The following is a 6000-nucleotide window of genomic DNA, read 5'->3' as shown; positions in this document are numbered from 1 at the left end:
ATATGTATTTAGTGATAAAGAGCTTAACCTGAGGTAGAGGAGATGGCTAGAGTTACTCAAGGACTACGACATGAGTATTCTCTATCATCTAGGTAAATTTAATGTTGTTATTGATACTCTTAGCAGATTATCTTTGGGAGCACCGCGCATGTTGAGGAGAAGAAAGATTTGGCCAAAGAAGTGCATAAATTTGTATGATTGGGAGTTCGTCTTGTGGACTCTGATGAGGGAGGAGCGATTGTTCAGAATGGGGTTGAGTCTTCATTGGTGGTTGAGGTAAAGGAAAATCAGGATCAAGATCCTATTCTCCTCCAATTGAAATAAGATGTTCATAAGTAAAAAATAATGACTTTCTCCAAAGGGGGAGATAGAGTGTTGAGGTATTAAGGTAGATTATGTGTTCTGGATATTGATGGTCTTTGAGATAGAGTTATGGCCGAGGCCCATAGCTCTAGATATTTTATTCATCCAGGCTCAACAAAGATATACCATAACTTGAGAGAAGTGTATTGGTGGAATGTGATGAAGAGAGACATAACAGAGTTTGCATCCAAGTGCCCGAATTGCCAACAAGTTAAAGTTGAGCATCAAAGGCCTTATGGTGTAGCCCAGAATATAGAGTTGCTAGAATAGAAGCGGGAGATGTTCAACATGGATTATATTACTGGCTTACCCCGATCTCGCAGGCAGGCTAATTCGATTTAGGAGATTGTGGATAGAATGACCAAATCAGCCCACCTTTTGCTCGTTAAGACTATAGATTCGGCTGAGAATTATGCTAGGTTGTACATTCATGATATAATAAGACTCCATGGAGTTCCCTTGTCTATCATCTCAGACAAAGATACTCAATTCAGTATATAGTTTTGGAAGTCGTTCCAGAAAGATTTGAGTTCAAAGGTGAATCTTAGCACTACTTTTCATCCGCAAATAGATGGTCAAGTAAAGGGTACTATTCAGAATCTTAAAGATATGTTAAGAGCCTGTGTTATCGACTTCAAAGGTAATTTGGATGACCACTTACCGGTTATTGAATTTTCTTACAATAATAGTTATCATTCGAGCATCCAAATGACTTTATATGAGGCTCTTTATGGGAGGAAATGTAGATCGCTAATTGGTTTCTTTAAGGTTGGTGAAGCTGAATTGATAGGGATAGACTTAGTTTATCAATCCATCTAGAAGGTAAATATTATTCAAGAGAACTAAGAATTGCCCAAAGTCGTCAGAAATCCTACACTAATGTTAAGAGAAGAGACTTGGAGTTTGAAGTCAATGATTAGGTGTATTTGAAAGTTTTGCTTATGAAGGAAGTTATGAGGTTTGGAACGAAAGGAAATTTGAGTCCGCATTACATCGGTCCTTACCAGATCATAAAGAGAGTTGGTAATGTTGCCTATGAGTTAGAGGTTCCACCTGAGTTAAATGTCGTTCATCCAATGTTCCACATCTCCATGCTTAAGAAGTGCTTGGGAGACCCTTCACTTATTATTCCTATAGAAAGCATTAGAATGAAAGATACTTTGTCTTATAAGGAGGTTCCGGTCAAGATTCTTGATCGTCAGGTTCACAAATTGAGAATCAAAAAGGTTGCTTCAGTCAAAGTTTTATGGAGAAATCAATTTGTTGAGGAAACTACGTGGGAAGCCAAAAAGGATATGAAATCCAAGTATCCATATCTATCCATTCCTCCTAGTGTCAATGTTGATGGTACTATTCATACTCTTATGTTTGAGTTCGTACCTTCTTGAGTTTGAGTATTTGAGTGAGTTATTCTTGATGTTGATGTTTTTGAGTTCTAGCTTAGAAATCTTGTCATGAGTAAATTTTTTGCTTGGTCATCATTTGAGGATGAATGATCCTAAAAGGGATATATTGTAACACCCCGTGCTATTTTAGACAAGACCAAGTTCAAGAACCAAGAGAAAACTTGAGAAAAAAGAGAGAAGAATAGACTGACAGTAGGCTACAATCTATTCTACGATCTGTAGAAGGTCTTACGATCTGTAGGGAGGGGTTCGAGGGACCCATGGACACTTAGCAAAACTTCAGGAGATTAAGACCCTTCCTACGAGCCTAGTTAACAATCTATAGGGGGACCTACGAGCTAGAGTAAATGACCCGTAGATCCCATCCTCTGAACAACCCTCAGAACTATCCTTATGAGTTGCCATAATGATCCGTTAATAGTTCTAAGACCCGCATGAGGTGGTTGTAGAACCCCTCGATATTTAGCCAAAATTCAGTATCCTGGGACTATTTCTATGACTCGTATTGACAACCCATAGAAGGATGTACGAACTGTAGGAAGGGGTCCATAGGCTCCACCTTTAGAGGAGTTTCTGAACTCCTCCTATGAGTTAGAAAGACGGTTCATGCAATGGTTTACAATCCGTAGGAGTTGGTCGTAGACCCACTTGCCCCAATTCCAGTAAGTCTAAAATTGAACCCCAAAACCTAAGAGGAGGGCCCTATGGTCAGTAGGATTTCCTACAGCCCATAGACGACCCAATCCATTTTAGTGAGGGTTATTCTAGTCTTTTCCCCACCTTTTCCAAACTAAACCAAGTCATTCTGGTACTAAATTTAACCTCTTATTAGTACCCAATGTAGATTTTCTCTCATTATTACTTATAAAATTTTCAAAGCACGCATTGGAGAGAAGGAGAAAATCTAGGGTTGGAGAGTTCCAAGCCAAATCTTCAATTTTTGCTTAGTTAATCTTCGTTCCAAGTATGTAAATCTTTTATAGTATTGGACTAGTTCGTCCACATGCCCTACATATATCAGAATTTCATGAAAGAGTAATCTAGAGTTTCATTCCTTGATTTTGTGTAACTTCGAGTTAAGTCTATTGCTAAATTTTAATCCAATTCTTGAGTTATTGTATCCATATCATTGAGTATTTTTGTGATATTGTTAATGTTTATATTTCAGTGTGAACCCTACTCCTTGAGTTGGATTTTTTTGAGTATTTGAAAGGGGATCCTTTTAACTATATAATTTCTTGAATTGATTTCTATAAAGAGTTTTAGAACATTTCGAAGAAGAGTTTATAGGGAACTAAGTAATTTCCAAAAACAACATTTTAAAGAGAAACCTTGAATTTTGAATAAGCTTATTTAAGTATTGAGATACTCTAAAAGTAGTTTTCTCTTTTAAGAGACTAGTTTGAGTAGTTACCTCAAACCCAGAAAAGATAATGTCTTTAAACATTGAGTTGAGCATGAGTATATAATTATTGGGAGTAGTATTGAGCAATGCTATAGGGACAATTTCAGACAACTCATAGTTCTCATAAACCATGTAGCCAACATGGGTAAAGGATTCATACTTTTTAGATGACTTCCTTATAGTACTTAGTGGACCCACCACTCAGTTGAGAGGTCTTATACCCTAGCAAGGTATAGGCCGGTTTTGGCAGCATGGGCTAGATGTTGTATCATCATGTAGCTCATAGTGATGGTTGTCGGTTAGAAAATCTCCTAAATAGAGTTAAAGAATATTTTTACCATATTACTTTGTATTGTTGAGTATAGAGATAAGTATGTATTTTGTAAAGGTAAGTAATCTTATTTCTTTATCTCTTTACATCTAGTTGAGTATATTTTATCTATTGCAGTCTTTTTCTTCCGTTATTTTGCTTTGGCTACATTATATACTCATACATTCAGTGTACTTGCGTCATTCGACCTGCATTATTTTAAGATGCAAACACAAGTGTTAGAGATCATCAATAGGTGTACCATTGAGATCATTTCCCGTCCAACTTATGGTGAGACATATTTTTATTCACAGGTGCTCTGGAGTTCATATTTTTGTCTTTTATTTTAGTTTTAGCATTACATTTTGAGGTAGCCATGGTCCTGTCCTGGTACCCTTTCAAAGTTAGAGTTAGAGGCTTCATAGACTAGTTATACAGACTTTGAGTTATTCGATTTCACTCATTGGGTTGTGATTTGACTTTGAGTTATGTTTTCATTATTTATATAATTAAAGCATTGAGAAATTATTTTGAGAAGATGAGTTATTATACTTGTTGTGTCCATCTGAGTTGTATTATTTTGAGTAAGTCTTTCACTTAGTGAGTCAGCTAGGCCAAGGGTCCATTTAGGAACCAACAATGATTTCTAAGTGCCGGTCATACCTAGGGCATAGTCTCAGGGCATGATATTGCCCTAAATATGCTTTATCTACTGTTCAGCTTGGGTCACAAATGGTTTGTGGTCTATCGGCTCTAGCCATTCGAGGTGCTTTATAGAGTATTCGAGTGGCAACAGAGGTGCCAAGGGTAGTGCTCATGGTGGTTCTCAAGCTGGTGACTGTAGACTATGTTATGCTATACCAGGTAGATCTGAGGTAGAGGCCTCCGATGTGGTGATCATAGGTATAGTTACAGTTTTCCATCACTCTGATTCAGTATTATTTGATCCTGAGTTTACCTACTCTTATGTGTCAACTTATTTTATCGTAGGGCATTGATTGTGTGTGTGAGCCCCCTACAGTACCTATTAGTATCTCTACCCTAGTAGGTGAGCCTTAGGTGGTAGATCAGGTATATCAGAGATGTGTAGTAATATTTTTAGTAGTGAGACCCAAGCAGACTTGCTCTTATTAGATATGCTTGATTTTGATATTATATTGGGTATGGACTAGTTGTCTCTCTATCATGCAATTCTAGATTGTTGTGTAAAGACTATGACCTTAGCTTATCCTGATTTACCTCAGTTTGTATGGAAGGGTTCTCCGAGATTATATCCAAAAGAGGTGATATCTTATATTTATGCTCGTCGTATGATGGAAAAAGATTAATTATTTTCTTTGGCCCACGTGTGCAATCTTACTAAGGATTCATCTCCTTTAGAGACTACGAGGGCGATGAGAGAGTTCATGGATGTGTTTTCTATAGACTTGTCGTGTGTTTCTTCGGATCATAATATTGATTTTGTGATTGATTTGGAGCTGGTCACCAGGCCCATTTCTATTTCTCCTTATTGTATGGCTCCGACTGAGTTGAAGGAATTGAAGGAACAATTGGAAGATTTATTGAAAAAAGGGTTTATTCGGCCTAGTGTTTCACCGTAGGGTAAACCAGTTTTATTTGTAAAGAAGAAAAATGATACTATGAGGATGTGCATAGATTATCGACAGTTAAACAAGGTTACAACCAAGAACAGGTATCCTCTTCCTCGAATTAATGATTTATTTGACCAGCTTCAGGGTGCATCGATGTTTTTAAGATTGACTTGAGGTCGAGTTACCATCAGTTGAGAGTTCGGGGTTCTGATATCCAGAAGAATGCTTTTAGGACTCATTATGGGCATTATGAGTTTGTGGTCATGTCCTTTAGGCTGAATAATACCCTGACTGCTTTTATGGAGTTGATAAATCGGGTATTTTAAACTTATTTGGACTCCTTTGTGATTGTATTTATAAATGATATCTTGTTTACTCTTAGAATAATGTCGACCATGTTCTTCACTTGAGGACTATGCTTTAGAGATTGAGAAAGGAGAAACTGTATGCAAAGTTCTCCAAGTGTGAGGTTTGGCTTGAGTCCGTAGCTTTCTAGGGTCATGTGGTAACCAAAGATGGGATTATGGTTGATCCAGCCAAGGTTTCAGCGGTTCATGATTGGGTGAGACCTACTTCAGTTATCGAGATATAGAGTTTCATTAAGTTAGCGGGCTATTATCATTGGTTTGTTTAGAGTTTCACTTCCATTGCAGCCCATTGACTAGGTTGACTAGGAAGACCACTATAGAATTTTAGTGGACCGATGAGTATGAGGAGAGCTTTCAAAATCTCAACGATCTATTGACCTCGGCTCCTATTCTAGTATTACCCGAGGAGGGTGTGGTATTTATTGTATTCTATGATGCTTCTAGTGTTGGTTTGAATGGTGTGTTCATGCAGAAGGGGAAAGTCATAACCAATACTTCTCGACAACTGAAGGTACATGAGAAGAACTTCTCTACCCACAATTTGGAGTTAGCAGCA

The sequence above is a fragment of the Solanum dulcamara genome, chromosome 4, assembly GCF_947179165.1.
Source record: "Solanum dulcamara chromosome 4, daSolDulc1.2, whole genome shotgun sequence".
Classification (NCBI taxonomy): Eukaryota; Viridiplantae; Streptophyta; class Magnoliopsida; order Solanales; family Solanaceae; genus Solanum; species Solanum dulcamara.
The sequence above is the reverse complement of the archived record's forward strand: the minus strand, read 5'-3'. Positions refer to the sequence as shown.